Source organism: Monodon monoceros, unplaced genomic scaffold (genome assembly GCF_005190385.1).
Source record: "Monodon monoceros isolate NGI ecotype Baffin Bay Population unplaced genomic scaffold, NGI_Narwhal_1 Super_Scaffold_22, whole genome shotgun sequence".
In the NCBI taxonomy this organism is placed as follows: domain Eukaryota; kingdom Metazoa; phylum Chordata; class Mammalia; order Artiodactyla; family Monodontidae; genus Monodon; species Monodon monoceros.
Genome location: NW_021703779.1, coordinates 24622621 through 24643164, shown reverse-complemented (window position 1 = coordinate 24643164; position 20544 = coordinate 24622621). Strand labels below are relative to the sequence as shown.

General features: G+C 35.3%; 1 long non-coding RNA gene across 1 annotated transcript in view; it reads right to left on the bottom strand.

The window, feature by feature from the left end:
* Positions 1–2290: 2290 nt before the first annotated feature.
* LOC114906253 overlaps positions 2291–20544 on the bottom strand; it is an 86242-nt gene continuing 67988 nt past the window's right edge. The window contains exon 3 of the long non-coding RNA XR_003796410.1: positions 2291–2457. This is a non-coding gene — a long non-coding RNA (uncharacterized LOC114906253). The remainder of the gene's footprint in view (positions 2458–20544) is intronic.

The window sequence follows — 20544 nt, the reverse complement described above, 5'->3', positions numbered from 1 at the left end:
TATTTAAAATCTCTAGAGGACAACTTGAGGACAACTGGGGATATCAGAGTATTGCCACTATATTATGTAATATTACAGAAATATATTCCTGTTATTTTAAAAGTAGTAATAATGGTATTGTGGTTATATAGGACAATGTCCTTATTCTTAAGATACATGGAGAAGCAGTTAAGGATGAAGTATGATGTCAACAACTTTCTTTCAAGTGGCTTGGCAAAATAATATACACATAAACATATATGTTAACACAGAAAATGTGGCAAAATGTTAAAAACTGATGAATCTAGGTGAACAATGGTGAACAACTGGTATCCACTGTACTATTCTTTTAACTCTTCTCTAGTTTTGAAAATGCCATCAAGAGATACCAAAAAGAAATAGTCAAGTTACAAACTGGGAATGTATTTGTCATCACACAAATGACAAACAATAAATATTAGCAATATGTAAAAAACTTCTACAAATCACTAAGGAAACCAGAAACAGAAAAATGAGGGAAAATAAAGAACAGGCATTTGACAGATGATAAAAAACTGTGCTAATAAATTTGAAAATATGTGTTCTAATAAGTGAAATGCAAATCAACATCAAAGTGAAATATAACTTTTTTCCATTTAGACTGGTATAAATTCAAATAAAATTTCTAGCAATACCACATGTTGGAGCGAATATATTGGGTTGGCCAAAAAGTTCATTTGGGTTTTTCCATACCATCTTAACGGAAAACCCAAATGAACTTTTTGGCCAGCCCAATAGATGACAGTATTTCTAATAGATGGCAGTAAGAGTCTAAATTGCTACAACTACTTTGAAAAACATACGGCACTCTCTCATAAAATTGTACACACAGACATTATCTATGACTCAACAATTCCACTCCCAAGAGAAACTCATATACTTACATTCAGAGACGTATGTTGGAACATCCATAGTGACACCATTTTTAGACAGCAAAAACCTGGAAACAACCCAGTATGCATCAAGAGAATAGATGAATGAACTGTTTATGTTCCCACAAAGAAATATTGTACAGCAGTTAAAATGAATAAATTACATCAAGATATGACAATATATGTAAAACTCAGAATTTTTAAGTTAAAAAATCCTAAAAGATAACATAAATATGCATATTTATAAAATACATATAAATATCTATAAAAATCTAAAACTGTCTATATATCCTTGCATACAATTTTTAGGAATACATATAGTTTATGCAATTTAACCTAAGGAAATGATGAACACAGGATTCAGATGGCAATTCCATTATGTGAGTGGCAGGCGGGAGAATGGTTTGTATAAGATCACATACGTAAATTTAAGTTATCATCCAGGTTCTGTTTTTCACAGTGATGATTTCCCAGGTTCTTATTATATTATAAAACATAGATAAATTTAAAAACAGACAAATAGAAACATATGCATATCTAACTAAGTGAATAATAAAAGCAGGTCATGCCTGGGCCAACAATGATTGTATGTTAGGAACCAAGGATGAAGATTAATCCTTAATCTTGTGCCTCTGCAATTAGGTGGTATGATAAGCATTTGCTGTGTGAAGCCCATATGCATTGCTATCAGCAACAGGCAGTAGGAATACTGAGAAAGTCCGATGGCAAACTTTAAAGAACACTGGGGGTGAATTAAGTAGTTCTTTGTCTTTACTGTGTACCTCCTTAAATACTTTATTGATACTTTGCTCTTTATTAATTCCGTAAGGTTCACTGAATATCACTTTGCCTCAAACTTCTGCAAAAATCTACTGGCTGTGTGGGTTGATCGATTCCTGGGAGTATCAACACTCTAATAAACCTGGATGTTTTGAGCTGTTTGTAAGAGCAATTGGGCATGGTTTGAAAACCCTGGAGGAGGAAAGAGCCAATTAAGTTTAGAAGGTATTATTACCTTTTTTCTCCAAGTACAACTCCTAGACTATGAAGGAGTCAGATACTTCATCTTCCTTCCCACTTTCCTGGGTGATGAGGAAAATTTAAAGTGTGTGTCTCAAAACAAAGCTTTTTCTTTTAAAAAGTTTAGGTAATTCTCTGGGAGGTAACATACAAAGGTAGATGTATTTCTATAGAATAATAAGCATTCCTAAAACTATTCGTGAAATAAAACTATTTGTGCAATAATTATCATTGTAGATAGCAACTAGAAAGGTGATTTTATTCTGGAAAATTTTCATATTTTAAAACTCAGAGAGATAAATAAAAGATACATGCTTTTATTCTTACCATTCCTCCAATCTACTTGTTGGATTATTATTCATCCTTTTGAGTGTAATGCTCACAGGTGCAAGGTCAACTGTGGGCTGGCTAGACGGCTGTGTTGAACTTACCTGTGTTTAGTCACGTCCGGAATCAGCTGACTCTTCACTGGGGCGACTACTCTCATCCACATTTCTCATCCTGCAACAGGCTGGCCAGGGCATGTTCCCATGGTGACAACAGAGGCCTAAGAGGAAAGCAGAAATACGGAAGACTCAGTGGCGGCACACCAACAGCTGGCAAGTCACATGGCCAAATGCAGCATTAATGGAGAACAGCATGACAATGTGTAGATACAGGAAGAGGAAATAATTGGGGCTAGTTTTGCAATCTACCGCTGGCACTTATGTCTGTAACCTTAATCAGTGGTCTTTGAATAATAAGGCCAATTTTTGCCACCTCACATCCCTTCCCACTTCATCATAGTAGTTTAGGTTCTCTCACCTAATCCCCATGAGGGTTGTTTCACCCTCAAGGCCTGAGGGAAAGAATTCTAGCAGTGTGTTGGCTAGGTTGGTAAATACTGGCATCTATTTCTAACTCGACAAGCATCACTTAATTTTTGTATTATGGGTGGTCATTATTTCAGATAAGTATGTCTTCTTCAGAAATGATATATCTTGAGGTTAATAACATGTTTTAAATATCTGAATTTTTCTCATAGAATTTAACCTGCTCATAGTAGGTGCTCAATAATCAGCAGTTGTTTAATGGATATGTCACTTCTGAGGTGAGCAAAGAATCTTTTATTTCAAGGATAAAAGTCCAGGCTAAAGACAGAGTATTCAAATATGGACTTTCTAGAGGCAGTACAGAAACATATTGGTTAAGAAAAAAGACTAAAGCATTTAATTATTAATTTCTTTTTTTCTCGATGGAACACTTTTTTAATTGACCTAGCAGAAGCTTGTTATGAAGCTTAGAAAAAGCAACTGCAGTTATTTTAAAACAGTGGTAGTCTATGCTGGCTTCAAATTATACTCACCTGGGGAGGTTTTTAAACAATACCAATGCCGGGGATTCACCCTAGATCAATTAAATCAGTACTTCTGGAGGTGAAGTCTAAGGATGGATATATTTAAAAGCTCCCTAGATGATTCTAATGTGAAGCCAAGGTTGAGGACAGATGCTTTGAACTCTTCTAAAAATACCAACAAGAAAGTTTGGAAATTGAGCAATACACCTGGAAGCAACACATGGCTGTTAACTTGGATACTGCTAAACAATCCTGGCAGATGAAACAGTATCCTAATTAATTGGTCTTCCTAAGTCCATTATGGGCCTTCACCTGGCAGCATTTTCAAAACACAGATTTTGGAAATGCTGAATTTCAGTTATTATAAAGTAGTTCATAGATGCTGGCCAAGCAAACTTACAATTTGACTTGTACTGTGATATAAAATTGATTTGATATCACTGGGATGTACATCTCCTGATGAGAGCTGACAAAGGCCAGCTGAGGCTTTAGCTAAATGATGTGAGAGCACTGGAAGACAATTGGAAACTAACGAGATGATAAAAGCTTTCAGGTATGTGAGTTTATCAGCTACCTGCTGAGACCCTCTCACTGTAGAAGAGAACTCCCTGGCTCAAGGCCCTCTCTTCCATCTTAGGTGCAATCAAGGGAAGTGATATTCTGTTAAGTATTGTCTCCGCTTATTTTTGGAGGTGAAGTTGGAGAAAAGTGGGGGCCAGTAGGTATATCTTCCATCCCACATTTATATGTACTCTGGTCTAAGAAGTATTCTTATTCTCACTTGCATACAGTGGCACAGGCATGACTTATTAAGGGAGTTTGGGCCATACCTTGAAACCCTGTGGCCACATGGGATTGTACTTACTGCTCCATAAACTGCTGACCCTGACTGAAATTCCCTGACCCCATCTCTGGCCAAACCTGGCCACATTCTACCTTTTACCCAGAGCAGAGTGGCTGTGGTAGGAGAAACGAGGTATGAGGCTATACTTTAAAGTCAAGGTAAAATCAGGTTTTAAATTCTAAAAAATTCAGTTGGATTTGGCAGTTCCAACTTCAGGGAATTCAAAATACCTTATGATGAGACGGTATCAGACTGGAATGGAATATTTTGGCAAAATATAAGTGCGTAAATAAAACAATCAAGGGTTATTGAGCTTTTGAAAAGTGTGAACAAATTAAATATTCCACTAAGACTGGACTAGAGAAATGATTCTCCATATCAGCCTCAAGAAATTCTCCAGAGAACAAGTGTCCCTATGTCATATACATATAGAAAATGCTGCAAACCACACCCCCTTCTTAGAGTGTCACTGTATAGAAGATCAGAGTAAAGGCCCAGAGATATAATACAGTAAATAAGAAGGTTTGAGCTTGCTTATTCCGGAGTTGAAAGTGAGAGCACTTTGTCATATGCTGATTATATCTTGGGGAGCACTGAACTGGTACTGTTCATGTAATTAATCACAGAGAGGTATATAACTTAAATGAACTACAAAGCCACACACTATGAGTAAAATTGGATAATTTACCCTTTTTTGAAATTCAGCAACAAATTTTAGGTGTGGAGATTATTTCATTCTTTTAGTTTTCACCATCCACAAGAATATAGCTACTAAGCTACACTGCTAGATTTAAATCTAGGTATAGTTCTCAGGCAACTTAGGGCAGAAATTCAAGAGTATGATATACAGGGCACTCACCTTTGAATGTAATCCAGGTTTTCAGTGTCACTTGGCAAATATGGCACTTAGAATTTTACAATACTCTTTGTGCAGTTAAGCCAGAACAGGTCATCCATAATACAACTACAGTTGTCTGGTATCTGCAGGGGATTGGTTTCAGGACCCACTGTGGATACCAAAATCCACATATGCTCAAGTCCCATAGTCGACCCTCCATCTGTGAGTTCCACATCCACAAATTAGACCAACCACAGATTGTATATTAAGTTTGTGATCTGCGGCTAGTTGAATACATGGTTGTGCAACCATGGATATGGAGAGCCGACTGTATATCAAAAAAAACCCAAAAATCCACACATAGGTGGACCCATGCAGTTCAAACCCATGTTGTTCAAGCGTCAACTGTATTTCTTTCTATAAAATAGTTTTTTCTCTCTCTCTATCCCTTCCTTTTTTCTTTCATTCTTGTACCCCTTCTGGTTTCCTTTCTTTCATTATTTTATGTCTTCTTTCTTTCTAAAAATAACCTATTTTACAACATCCTAATTCAAATCCTTTAGGCTCAAATCCTTTAGAAATGGGTTCATTTAGATTCTGTTTTACTCGAAACCTGTTATTTCAAAATACAACTGTTGATACTAAAGTGGATTATTATAGTGTTTCTGTAACACTTAGCTTACTCCACGTGTTACCACTAGAAATAATTACTTAATATTGATGTAATTTCACTAATAGCATTTGAATATGAATGTGTAGTAAATTCTTTTATCTTGCAGATAAAGAATGAGGTTCCAGCTCAAGATGGTGACTAGGAAGATCCTGAACTCACCTCCATCCCTGGACAGACTGGGTGTACAGCTACCTATAAAACAACTTCCTCCTTAAAAAACCTAAAGGCTGGCTGAGTGATGACAATACACCAGGTAGATGAAGATGAACAACAAATCAAAGTTGGTGGGAGAGGCTGGAACCCAATCTCACCATAAACCCCACCCCCTGGCATGGTGACCCACAACCAGGAGGGAACTCAAAACCCAGAGCTTCTCCCCGAGGAGGGAAAGGTTTGAACCTCACATGGGGCACCTCAACTTTTAAGATCTTCACCTGAGAGACAAGCCCCAGAGTTTTAAAACCAATGGGACTTATGTCCCAAGACATATAAGACTCTAGTGATCTCAGAAGCTGCTCTTACAGGGTTCGCATGCTCAGACTCACTGACCCCAGGGCCCAGCTCAGAAGCAGCTGATCGTGCCCAGACCTAAAATGAAGAAGGCTCATGTGCTCATATTAAAGTGTCGGCCTCAGGGGCACACATCTAATTAAACAGACACATCTAGGAGCCTGCTGGAACACTCTCCAGGACAGAGATTGGCAGGTGCCATCTTTGCACTCTCCCTTTGCTGTATCTCCTGGTAGGGAGCTTTTACATATCTGGTGTAATGATTTTTGTGGCTGCCACCCAGGGGACACCTCTAAACCATCTGATCCTGGAGGTCAGGGAGCTTGCATTCCTGGTCTCATGGGATTGTAATAATCAGTATCACAGAGAAAGGAGTTCATACCCCTGTCTGGTGCCCCGATTTTTGCGGCTGCTGCCAGGGGACACCTCTACATTGCCTGGCTCTGGTGGCCAGTGGGGCTTACGCTTGTGGGTCCAGTAGGACTGCAACCAATGGAGAAAAGGTTCTTAAACAGCTACCATCCCCAGGCCACAAGAAGAGGAAAGAGACCCAAGAGCTCTGTCTTTCTGTGAGAAAGGCCTATTAAGTAATCATGGCTGTTGCCTGAGGGTCAGGCTTCAGTTTTGGCACACACTGGTGAAGCCGCTGTGGAAAACAGTATGGAAGTTCCTCACAGAATTAAAAATAGAACTACCATATGATCCAGAAGTTCCACTTCTGGGTATTTATCCAAAGAAAACAAAAACACTAACTCGAATAGATATCTGTAGCCCCATGTTCACTGTATCATTATTTATAATAGTCAAGATGTGGAAACAATCTGAGCTACCATTGATGGATAAAGTAATTATATTACACACACACACACAGTGGAATATTGTTCAGCCATAAAAAAGAGAATGAAACTTGCCATTTGTGACCACATGGATGGTCAGTGAGGGGATTATGGCTAAGTGAAGTAAGTCAGGCAGAAATAGACAAATACCATATGATGTTTATGTGTAGAATTTAGGGGAAAAAAACCCCAACCTCATAGATACAGACTGGTGGTTGCCAACATCAGGGGTGGTGGGTGGGAAAAGAAAAGAATCCTATAAGTCTCACTTATTTCATTTCTAGCACTCCATCCTAGGGAAAAAAATGATGAGAAATGTTTTTACACTAGACTATCTATTATACATATCTACATTATCACTTCAACAGGGCAGTTTTGATAATAAACCACTCTTCGGATGTTATTTAGAGGAAGGGGTATTATAAAAGGCCATGGGATGACTTTTTAATGTCTGACAGAGTGGCATCAGTCAACAGGCAGAGCATAAATAAGTCTTTCTAAATGAATGTTAGGCAAAGGTAAAAATATAAGATGTGTATATAACATCATAGTAGTATACACACACACATCATTGATAAAAGTGATTTCTGATTTAATGTTTCTAGTAAACAATATTCCTTTGGTAAAAAGTATATGATAACATCAAGAACTAATACACTTGTACAAACTACAAGCCTGACACTGTTTCAGATGCTTGGCATGTCATAGTTTAATATCCAAAATGCTTTTATGAGCTATAAAGAATATCAGTCCCCTGGCATCGCACCACTAGTCTACGCCAGCAGTGGTAGCAAAGATTTTTGGTGTGACCCCCTAGGTGGGACCTGAATGCAGACATAATAAATCCATAGACCATAAACTCACCCACTACACTATACTAGCTTTTGCTTTGAAAGTATATGAAGGATACAGACCTACCATTAAACACCCCAGCCATTGCTTCCATAACTATACTGGTACTTGTAATCACATCTCAAATTCTGTTTCCAAAATGTCACAATATGCGAAGAAATGTTTCTCTGCCTGCAGCTTTTACTGAAAGCTATATTTATATTGGTGCTTAGTCATGGTGACGCTGCAACCAACAATTTGATATAGGTACAAAACACTGAAATATATTTCGGCTGAAATCTCAAGAAATATGGGACTTATATTACTTGAGTGGAAGATATGTTACATTTTATGATCAAACCCAGAAATGTTACATACACAAATTACATTAGTTTTTAGGAAAAGGGAATTTTTGATTTCTATAAATATCTAGAAACTTATAAAACTCTGGGTTGTAAAACTGCAATTTTATGAAACAAATGTGATTTAATTCATAAAGACAAAACAATAGGAAAATTCATTTTGCTTGTAAATGTGGTAATTGAGAGAAATTTTGGCATGAATGATAAAAATCCCTTGGTAGCAAGGTATTTAAGTCACTGGTATGTGAAACAAAAAGATTCTCTTTGGACTTTAAGGCTCTTTAATCAGAAGGCAGGTAATATAATACAATTAATGAAAAAATTTGGTAGGAAAATGTATTTGAATCAAAATTAAAGGAATTGACTGAAACATTTCACATAAGAAAGTAGAATTCACTAGTTTGAAAATGTATATGTTAAAGAATATGTTGCTTATACTTTAAACATTCTATGATTCTAGAAATGGGAACATTTAAAAAATCTGTATGGTAATAAAGTTTTTAAAAATCCAAAACATGTTTTCCTACCGATAACGAGAGTTATTTAAAGACGAATACATGGAAATACATTTGTCTTAGCATAAAATGAAACTTAGAACTATTAATGCACAGATCATTTATAAACAAATGCCTGTAGATTTTGAAAAATCCTAATTTTCTGATTATAATGATTCTTTACTCTGCAATGACTTGATGAATTCTACTACTGAATTAGTGAAACACAAATAATTTAGATAAGCAAAGTTTTTGGTCTCAGTATATTTTCTTATCTGTCCCAATTTCCAAAATCCCTATAAATTCAATGCTGAAAGACTTTCCTCCAGACTCTACCTTCTTAATTTCAATTAAGATACTTTGATTTATATATAAAGACAAACATTTATACAGTGAACCTACTTTTTAAAAAAGTTTCCTAAATAGTACAGTTTTAAAAATTATAAAATGATAAATGCCATCCCTCATTGTTTCAAAAAAATATGAGAAAATCAAAGTAGTCAATAAAATATTGACCATCATTTCTCAAATCTACCAAATTGATGAAATAATTTGAGGAAGACTGAATCATTTTATTAAATGACATATCCTTTCATAATTTAATGGAAGACTACTATAACATGAAAAATGAATACTGATGGAAATCCTGTCAATGAAGCTCCAAGAAACTATGGTTTGTATTTACAAAATACAAAATAATGCAATTATCTTTAAAAACTAGTCATGGAGGGATAAAGATAGAATTTTCCAGAAAATGGCATGGTCCCCAAACTTTTCTAAGGTCCCTAGCCTGTCAGAAAGTGACCTTTCTTACTACCTGTGAGACTGGGACCTTATAAACCAGATACCAAGTCAGTTTTCTTAGGAGGGCTTCGTAGTCATTTGGTCAACATATGAAGTCAATACTTGTTCTTTAAGAGTGTGCTTATTATGCCTGATTTGATGAGAGTCACTTGCAAATATGATGTTCTAAGTATGGCCATGATTGCACAAGCAATTTGTTCAATTATATATCTGGGAATAAAGGAGGACAAATTCTTATTGAACCTGTACAAATAAATAAATAACATTGCTATGAAAGGTAAGGGCACTCAAGTAAAAAGTACTATTTGTTTCTGAACTGTGAGAGGCCAGTGAGAATCAAATAACATTAAAACGTTTCATTTTGCTTTACAGAAGCACAGTCTACTAGATTAAGTGTTAGGAACAGCTTAAGAAAAAAATGCATGAGACTTCCTTCCATAACATTAAAAATGAAACATTAAAAAAATAATTCCAATAATATTCCAAACAAATAACTATAATAAGATTGTTTTCCTCAGTCTTAAATGATGAATTTTGTTTCATCGGGACTCAAGTCAGCAATCTGCTTTCACAAAGTCTGTTTGCTTCTGGACTAAAAAGGGTCCTAGAAATCCTGACTTACTCCATAGCATAAACTCAAAGTTGTTAAGCAATGCCAACTGGGCAGCTTGTAGCCAAAAGTCTATTCTTTGATGTATCAATAGTTCAGAGTGCCTGTTAGAATCCTTTCCAAGAGGCTCTAAGACTGTCCTTCTTTGTTGAAGACACAAATTTTAGCTTCTAGATTATACCAGAGACTTGAGGCAAACACCTAGGAGCAGAAAAGCATTTGATGAGACTGAGAGGCTGTGGTTAATTTAACACAATGCTAATAATATCATAGTTTTCTATTGGGGTACAGTAAATATTTCATAAAGATTTAATCAATAGTTCCTCTAAGCATAAGAATGCATTATGGCAGCATAGGCATTGGCAAATCTCTAAGCCTTCCCATAAAATGTAACATCTCTATAATATTTACATTGATAATATTTTAACTATAAAAATTTAACCTTAGGAAAACCAAGTATCTCTTCTGATTTGACAGTTTTGTTCACATAATTCTTACAATAATGTTAATTAAGATGGAGTTATAAAACAAACCTATTTATAGCATCTTTTCTTTTATAAGGTAAATAATAAATCCTTGTGATTTTCCAAGGGCCTCCTGGAGAATCTGTAAGATCTCTTTAAATATGAATGTTAGACTTGAGGTTATTTTTTTTTTTTTTTTTTTTTTTTGCGGTACGCGGGCCTCTCACTGTTGTGGCCTCTCCATTGCGGAGCACAGGCTCCAGACGCGCAGGCTCAGCGGCCATGGCTCACGGGCCCAGCCGCTCCGCAGCATGTGGGATCTTCCCGGACCGGGGCACGAACCCGTGTCCCCTGCATCGGCAGGCGGACTCTCAACCACTGCGCCACCAGGGAAGCCCCCAGAGTTGAAGTTTTATTTATTTTTTCTCAACTTAGATCCTATCTTGGGCAAGTAAAATCAAAGGAATTGTCAAGATCTGATCAATTGTTTAAGATAGGATGATGGATGCCTGAGAAACAATACCTGGTTACCTATTTAATCAAAGTGAGTAAAATATTTTTAAATAATTATTTAAGAAGGTAACACAGTTGTAAGGAACTTTTATCTTTTTGACAATTGAAGAATCTGTGCTGCTTTCGTTGTTAATTAAATAATAAAGCAAAACAAAACTATTTTGGTGAGACGGATTACCTACAGAAGGTAAATAATAACCTTTATCACTTCCTGTTAAGATCTCTAACACACCTTAATCATTTTAACAAAGGTAAAAGTCACAGTATACTCTTGCATTTACATTTTGGGCAGCAGAAGTTTCAATGTTCTTTTTTTGTATAAATAACCTCATCTAAAATGAGCCAACTTTGGCAAAATTTTAATACATTTCATTGTTCCTTTTCATGCTGAATTATTATAAACTAAGTTGAGTAAAAACTACCTTTCTTTAAACCTTCTACAATTTTCTATATCTGTTAAGATTTTGTCACTCACTAAACCGTTTGACATTCTGGAACAACTGGAACCTTTAAAACAAAATGACCCTCTTTTTCTCGATAAACAAAACCACATCCTATTACCATACATACTAAGTATATTTATCTTGGTACTCTTCCTCCTAATATAGTCTCAACCAACCATAATAATCGTAACTTTTAATAAAGAAAATGAACTTCTATTTCACAGAAAAATACTAAGAGGTCTATTATTTGAGAACTCTCTATCAAATACTTTAGCAGACTAAGAAAACTCATTCCCTGCAGCCACACATAGCACTTTTACACCTTCATAAAGTACCTTAAATGAACATGTTTATTAACATTACCCAAAGATATAGCCACTGTAAGGCATATAAGAATAATAAGTAACAGAATATAAACTTAAAATTATGTTTAGTAAGCAATGTTTGAGTATTCACTTTTACTTAGAAATTATCTAGGCATCTAATCATTATCTATTAATTAACTCAATTTAATGTTAATCCAAATTTGTAAATTATATTTAAACTGAAACACTACAACACATAATCACTGTTGATATAAAAAAGTGTCAGAATAATAATTCAATTTAGCCACACACAAACTAATCTCTTTCATAATTGTAAATGTTTTCCAGGAGTAATATTAACTTATTTGATCAGTAAACCAATAATAAAGCCTAGAAGTTCAGATCAACTTGTCACTTCAAGAGAAAGCAAATCCAAACAAAAACAAAAACAAAATGCTTGGATTATAAAGCATACTGATAGATTCAAGGAAAAGACCAGAGAGTTACTATTTATTATTTTAGCCAAAACTACTAACCCAGTCTAATTTGTCTAAAGATTCATCTTAATTATGTAAACTTAGATTAAAAACGTTTTTAAGCCAGCAATTTCTGTATTTTTCTGGTGTGCATTGCACAGAGTTATTAGGTCAGGTGTTTTTTTCTTCCTATGATTTTAAGGAAGAATATTAGATTTATATAAGGGCTCTTTTACCTCTATAAACAAATCAGAATAGAATTCCTTTAAGTTTAAGGGACATAATAATAGAACTTATTAATTCTCTATTGAAGTAGGAAAACATTTCACACTGACTTCATGAAAGATAAAGTCCTTTTATCAAGTACAGGTGCATAGACACAGAGAGTACCTATAGCTTCTGTTCCATAACTTCAGCCACAGGGGAACATTAAACACCAAAACTCCCCAGTTAAAATCTCAGAGAGATGTTTTTCCTTCTAATTGGTACAAAATTCTTAATTGACATAAGCTCACAAACAGACAAACAAAAACCCAAAAAGATTAACAAACTATATTCTCCATTATCTCTCTCACATCAGAGAATACATCTCTATCATTGATCTAACCTATATCACCAAATGATCAGACCATAAGACCAAATTTCCAATCGCTGCTGTCACCAAGAGAAAATAACTTATCAGTTGAGTGCAAAACAGAAACAAATATAAAAACACAAAATCAACAGAAAGGGAAAAAAAGCAACTTAGAAAAATCGAGAGTCAGCAAAGTGGAAGTACTATTGTTATTTGGAATCCAATCCAGGAGTCAGGAGAAGACAGGCCTGGAACTAACCAGCCCACATGGTTTAGTTTACTTGTCTCCATCAGGTCAGTCCACTGGGGCATCTCAGTGAAACCTCCAACATGGTTCAGGTATAATTTTCAAAAAGATAAAATCATTAATCTAAGGCAAATAGCCCAAAGATCATTTGAAAAGTTAGATAGATAAGCAGTTTACCAAAGAAATGATAGAATTAGATTCTTGGGTGAGATACGAAGCTTGTTAATGTCTAACATGGCCATAAACCATTAGGGATTATCTGTTCCAACAGACGGAAATGACTTTCATCTCTACCAGTTAACCTGCTCTACAAAACTATAAAATAGCCCAGACGACAGAAGGGCAAGCCCAGTAATATCTTTTCCCCATTTTCAAATTTCAGAGAATTTTCCTGACAGATTTCACCTATGTTTACCTCCACTGGTTGAGAAGAGAGTTAATATAATTTCAGGAAAGAAGCCGATGAAGCATGGGGCATGAGAACTTAGGGTAACTGTCTCTATCTAAAGCCAAGTTACCAAGGCTCCACCTGGATTTGAAGGAACAATTTACAGCATGTGAGGAATACCCTCACACAATTCTTAGAGCTAACGATCGGCTGAGCTAATTAAAAGAAGACTAAGACATTTTACAAACTAACTTACTCTCTTTAGAGTTAAAGAAAGTTAAGGAAAAAATAATGTCTATAAAAGTCCTAGAACATCAAGTCTACCTTCCTTGGACCTATAACAAAAATAATATACCCCCATATATTATATTTCTTCAGAAATTTTACGCATTGAAATATTAACCTCCTCACAACTCCCAACACCACCACTACTTGCTAAGGTCATCTAGAAAATTATGATACACTCAAGACCTATACCAATTCCTGGAAGCTTCTGTCCCTCTTTCTCTGGCCACCACCGTATCTGACAGGTAACTGGATTAGAAAAAAAAAATGTGAACATTATACTTAGTATATAGCTCTCATATAGAAACTCTGAGACAAGCAGGTCTCAGATATATTGGGAAAGAATCAAAGATCATTCATACACATTAAACTAGAGCAAATAGATGGTATTCATGGAACTTCCCACTACCTTACTTGTGGATAAGGTGAAATGAAATATATATGCAAAAATTTAAAAAATTGGAAATTCAGGAGCATAATTTGAAAAAGAGGGGAAAAAGAGAAATAGAAATTATGACATAACCAACCAGCCAACCCAACAAAATCCCCAGAATAAATGATCTGCACTACAGAATAATTTTTACGAGCTTTACCAAGGCATAATTAACAAAAAAGGTATATATTTAAAGTGTATAACAAGATTTGACATACATAGACCTTGTGAAATATTTACTAGAATCACGTAAATTAACACATACATTACCTCACATTTCCCATTTTTGTGTGTGTGATTAGAACACTTAGGATCCACTCTTAGCAAATTTCAATTATACACTATTATTAACTATAGTCACCATGCTGTACATTAGATACTTAGAACTTATTTGTATTCTAGTTTCAGGTTTGTACCATTTGATCAACATTTCCCAAGTTCCCCCAACCCTCAGCCCCTGGAAACCACCATCCACCATTCTACTGTTTCTCATAGGAAAAGAGATGAGATTTGTGGTTATCAGAAGTGGGGGGTTGGAGGAGGGGAAATTGGGGGAAGGTAGTCAAAAAGTACAAACTTCCAGTTATAAGATAAAGAAGTACTAAGGATGTAATGCAGAACATGATGACTATAGTTAATACTGCTGTATGATATACAGGATAGTTGTTAAGAGAGTAGATCCCAAGAGCTCACATCAAAAGGAGACTTTTTTTTTCTTTTTATTGTATCTATACAAGATGATGAGTGTTAACTAAACCTATTGTGATAATCATTTCACAATATATGTAAATCAAACCATCATGCTGCATACCTTAAACTTATACAGTGATGTACATCAATTACTTCTCAGTGTAACTAGAAAGAAAATAAAAATAAATAAAATATTTAAAAAAATCAAGATCACAGTACAGAGTTTAACAAATGCTTAGTGAAGACTGAAGATAAATGAGGGATCGGGAGGTTAAGGCCTAAGGATAATATGAAGAACACAGAGAGAAATTTATCTCAGAAACAATAAAGTACAATTAGAGTTGCATTTGTTTACATTTTTGGAAAAGAATAAGTCCCAGTTTCACCTAAATATTTGAGTGACCTATTTAAAACTGTAGAAACATTTTCTATGTGATATCTCAAGTCTCTAACTTAAATACTGTATTGGAAGTCACCCATATTATAATCATGATTCCTTTAATTTTTATTTGATTTGTCTATCAATTCTCTGATTTCCACTGCTACCAATTATCTTCCATGTGATTGATCTAAAATACTTACAGCTTAGCAGATTTTATGTTGTTACTGAATATGTATATAACTTTTATTGCAATTTATTTTTTTTAAATCTTGTTTCACTGTTTTACAAAGAATTTTAACTTTTAAGCATGTCTCAATGTTTCATTTGTTTTCACTTACAATAAGATATACTAATGTCAGGTATATCTTTTGTAGATCAAAAGCAAAGCTAGATAATTAATGCATCCATCACCTCATTCAACAATGTCTATCAAATCATCACATTATACACTTTAAATATATACAATTATATTGGTCAGTTATTCCTCAATAAAGAAAAAAGGGGAAAAGTAAAACATTCCAGACACAAAAAAGCTAATTAAAAATAACAATTTAAAAAGCATCTCACGGGACTTCCCTGGCAGTCCAGTGGTTAAGACTCCACACTTCCAATGCAGGGGACACGGGTTCGATCCCTGGTCAGGGAACTAAAGATCCCACATGCCACACGCATGGCCAAAAAAATTTAAAAATTAAAAAAAAAATAAAATAAAAAATAAAAAGCACCACTGACACTATAGCCTACCAAACACTGTATCTTACCATGCAGTGCTTTTTCCAAATTTGGTACCTTGGGTTTTATCTAAATTATGAGTTGCCTGAATGCATTAATAAGCACAAAAACCATGAATAGTTCCTCTCTAACATTAGGCACACTTCAGATGTGTTTCTTTTAATGGTAGTGTCAAATGTATAGCAATACTAATCTTACTTTTTACCTTTATTTCTTAAATAAAGACCTACAGAAACAAATCCCAAATAATTAATGAAATGGCAGTAAGAACACACATATTGATAATTACCATAAACATAAATCTATTATATGCTCCAACCAAAACAAACAGACTGGTCAAATGGATACAAAATCAAGACCCATAAATATGCTGTCCACAAGAGACCCACTACAGATCTAGGGACACATACAGACTGAAACTGATGGGATGGAAAAAGGTATTCCATGCAAATGGAAATCAAAACAAAGCTGGAGTAGCAACACTCATATAAGACAAAACAGACTTTAAAATAAAGACTGTTACAAGAGACAAAGAAAGACACTACATAATGATCAAGGGATCAATCCAGGAAGAAGATATAACAATTGTTAATATATATGCATCCAACATAGGAGCACCTTAATATATAAGGCAAATACTAACAGCCTTAAAAGGAGAAATCGACATAACACAATAAAAGTGGGGGACTTTAACACCCCACTTTCGTCAATGGACAGATCATCCAGACACAAAATCAAGAGGAAACACAGACCTTAAATGACACATTAGACCTGTTGGACTTAATTGATATTTATAGAGCATTCCATCCAAAACCAGCAGAATACACATTCTTGTCAAGTGCACATGGAACATTCTCCAGGACTGATCACGTGCTGGGCCACAAAGCGATCCTCGGTAAATTTAAGAAAACTGAAATCATATCAAGGATCTTTTCTGACCACAACCTTGTGAGATTAGAAATCAACTACAAGAAAAAAACTAAAAAAAACACAAAAATGTGGAGGCTAAACAGTATGGTACTAAACAACCAATGGATCAATGAAGAAATCAAAGGAGAAATCAAAAAATACCTAGAGACAAATGAAAATGACAGGATGATGATCCAAAACCTATGAGATGCAGCAAAAGCAGTTCTAAGAGGAAGGTTTATAGCAATACAATCTCACCTCAGGAAACAAAAAAAATCTCAAATAAACAACCTAACCTTATACCTAAAGCAACTAGGGAAAGAACAACAAACAAAACCCAAAGTTAGTGGAAGAAAAGAAATCACAGAAATCAGAGCAGAAATAAATGAAATAGAGACAAAGAAAACAATAGAAAAGATCAATGAAACTAAAAGCTGGTTCTTTGAAAAGATAAACAAAATTGATAAACCTTTAGCCAGACTCATCAAGAGGAAGAGGGCTCAAATCAATAAAATTAGAAATGAAAAAGGAGAAAGTTACAATGGACACCACAGAAATACAAAGGATCATAAGAGACTACTACAAGCAACTATATGCCAATAAAATGGACAACTTAGAAGAAATGGACATATTCTTAGAAAGGTACAATCTCCCAAGACTGAAGAAATAGAAAATATGAACAGGCCAATCACAAAAGTATTGAAATTGGGGGGCTTCCCTGGTGGCACAGTGGTTGAGAATCTGCCTGCCAATGCAGGGGACATGGGTTCGAGCTCTGGTCTGGGAAGATCCCACATGCCGCGGAGCAACTGGGGCCGTGAGCCACAACTACTGAGCCTGCGCGTCTGGAGCCTGTGCTCCGCAGCAAGAGAGGCCCACACACTGCAATGAAGAGTGACCCCACTTGCTGTAACTAGAGAAAGCCCTCATACAGAAGTGAAGACCCAACACAGCCAAAAATGAATAAATAAATAAATAATTTTTAAAAAGTATCGAAATTGAAACTGTTATTTGCAAACTTCCAACAAACAAAAGCCCAGGAACAGATGGATTCACAGTCAAATTCTATCAAACATTTAGAGGAGAATTAACACCTATACTTCTGAAACTATTCCAAAAAACTGCAGAGGAAGGAATATGCCCAAACACATTCTACGAGGCCACCATCACCCTGATACCAAAACCAGACAAAGATATAACAAGAAAAGAAAATTACAGACCAATATGACTGAGGAGCATAGACGCAAAAATCCTCAACAAAACACTTGCAAACAGAATCCAACAACACATTAAAAGGATCATACACCATGACCAAGTGGGTTTTATCCCAGGGATGCGAGGATTTTTTCAATATCCACAAATCAATCAGTGTGATTCACCACATCAACAAATAGAAGAATAAAAACCATATGATCATCTCAACAGATTCAGAAAAAGCTCTTGACAAATTTCAACACCCATGTATGATGAAAACTCTCCAGAAAGTGGGCATAGAGGGAACATACCTCAACATAATAAAGGCAATATATGACAAACCTACAGCTAACATCATACTGAATGGTGAAAAGCTGAAAGCATTTCCTCTAAAATCAGGAACAAGACAAGGATGTCCACTCTCACCACTCTTATTCAACATAGTTTTGGAAGTCCCAGCACCCACAATCACAGAAGAAAAAGAAATAAAGGGAATCCAAATTGGAAAAGAAGGAGTAAGACTGTCACTGTTTGCAGATGACATGATATTATACATAGAAAATCCTAAAGATGCTACCAGAAAACTACTAGAACTCATCAATGAATCTGGTAAAGTTGCAGGGTACAAAATAAATACAAAGAAATCTGTTGCATTTCTATACACTAACAACAAAAGATCAGAAAGAGAAATGAAAGAAACAACCCCATTTACCACTACATCAAAATGAATAAAATACCTAGGAATAAACCTACCTAAGGAAGGCAGAAATCTGTACTCTGAAAACTATAAGACCCTGATGGAAGAAATCAAAGACGACACAAACAGATGGAAAGATATACCATGTTCTTGAATTGGAAGAATCAATATTGTCACAGTGACTATACTGCCCAGGGCAATCTACAGATTCAGTGCAATCCCTATCAAATTAACAATGGCATTTTTCACAGAACTAGAACAAAAAAATCTTAAAATTTGTATGAAGATACAAAAGACCCCAAATAGTCAAAGCAATCTTGAGAAAGAAAAACAGAGCCAGAGCAATCAGGCTCCCTGTCTTCAGACTATACTAAAAAGCTACAGTCATCAAAACAGTATGGCACTGGGACAAAAACAGAAATATAGAGCAATGGAACAGGACAGAAAGCCAGAAATAAACCCACGCACCTGTGATCAATTAATCTATGACAAAGGAGGCAAGACTATACAATGGAGAAAAGACAGTCACTTCAATAAATGGTGCTTGGAAAACAGGACAGCTACATGTAAAAATATGAAATGAGAACATTCCTTAACACCATACACAAAAATAAACTCAAAATGGATTAAAGACCTAAATGTAAGGTGGGATACTATAAAACACTCAGAGGAAAATATAGGCAGAACATATTTGATATAAATTGAAGCAATATCTTTTTTGATCCACCTCCTAGAGTAATAAAAATAAAAACAAAAATAAACAAATAGGACCTAATTAAAGTTAAAAGCTTTTGCACAGCAAAGGAAAACCATAAACAAAATGAAAAGATAACCCACACAATGGGAGAAAATATTTGCAAACGAAGCAACCAACAAGGGTTTAATCTCCAAAATTTACAAACAGCTCATGCAGCTCGATATCAAAAAAACAAACCATCCAATCAAAAAATGGGCAGAAGACCTAAATACACATTTCTCCAAAGAAGACATACAGATGCCCAAGAGGCACATGAAAAGATGCTCAACATTGCTAATTATTAGAGAAATGCAAATCAAAACTACAATGAGATATCACCTCATATCAGTCAGAATGGCCATTGTCAAAAAGCCTACAAAAAATAAATGCTGGAGAGGGTGTGGAAAAAAGGGCAACCTCTTACACTGTTGGTGGGAATGTAAATTGGTACAGCCACTATGGAGAACAGTATGGAGGTTCCTTAAAAAACTAAAAATAGAGCTACCATATGATCCAGCAATCCCACTCCTGGGCATATATCCACAGAAACCCATGGTTTGAAAGGACACGTGCACCTCAATACTCACCGCAGCTCTGTTTACAATAGTCAACATGGAAACAACCTAAATATCCATCAACAGATGAATAGATAAAGAAGATGTGGTACATATATACAATGGAATATTACTCAGCCATTAAAAAGAATGAAATAATGCCATTTGCAGCAACATGGATAGACCTGCAGACTATCATACTAAGTGAAGTAAGTTAGATAAAACAAATATCATACGATATCATTTATATGTAAAATCTAAAAAGAATGCTACAAATGAACTTATTTACAAAACAGAAACAGACTCACAGACTTAGATAACAAACTTAGAGTTACCAGGGGGAAGGGTGGGTGGGGAGGGATACATTGGGAGTTTGGGATTGACATGTACACACTGCTATATTTAAAACAGATAACCAACAAGGACAGGGAACTCTGCTCAATACTCCTTAATAACCTAATACTCCTTAATAAC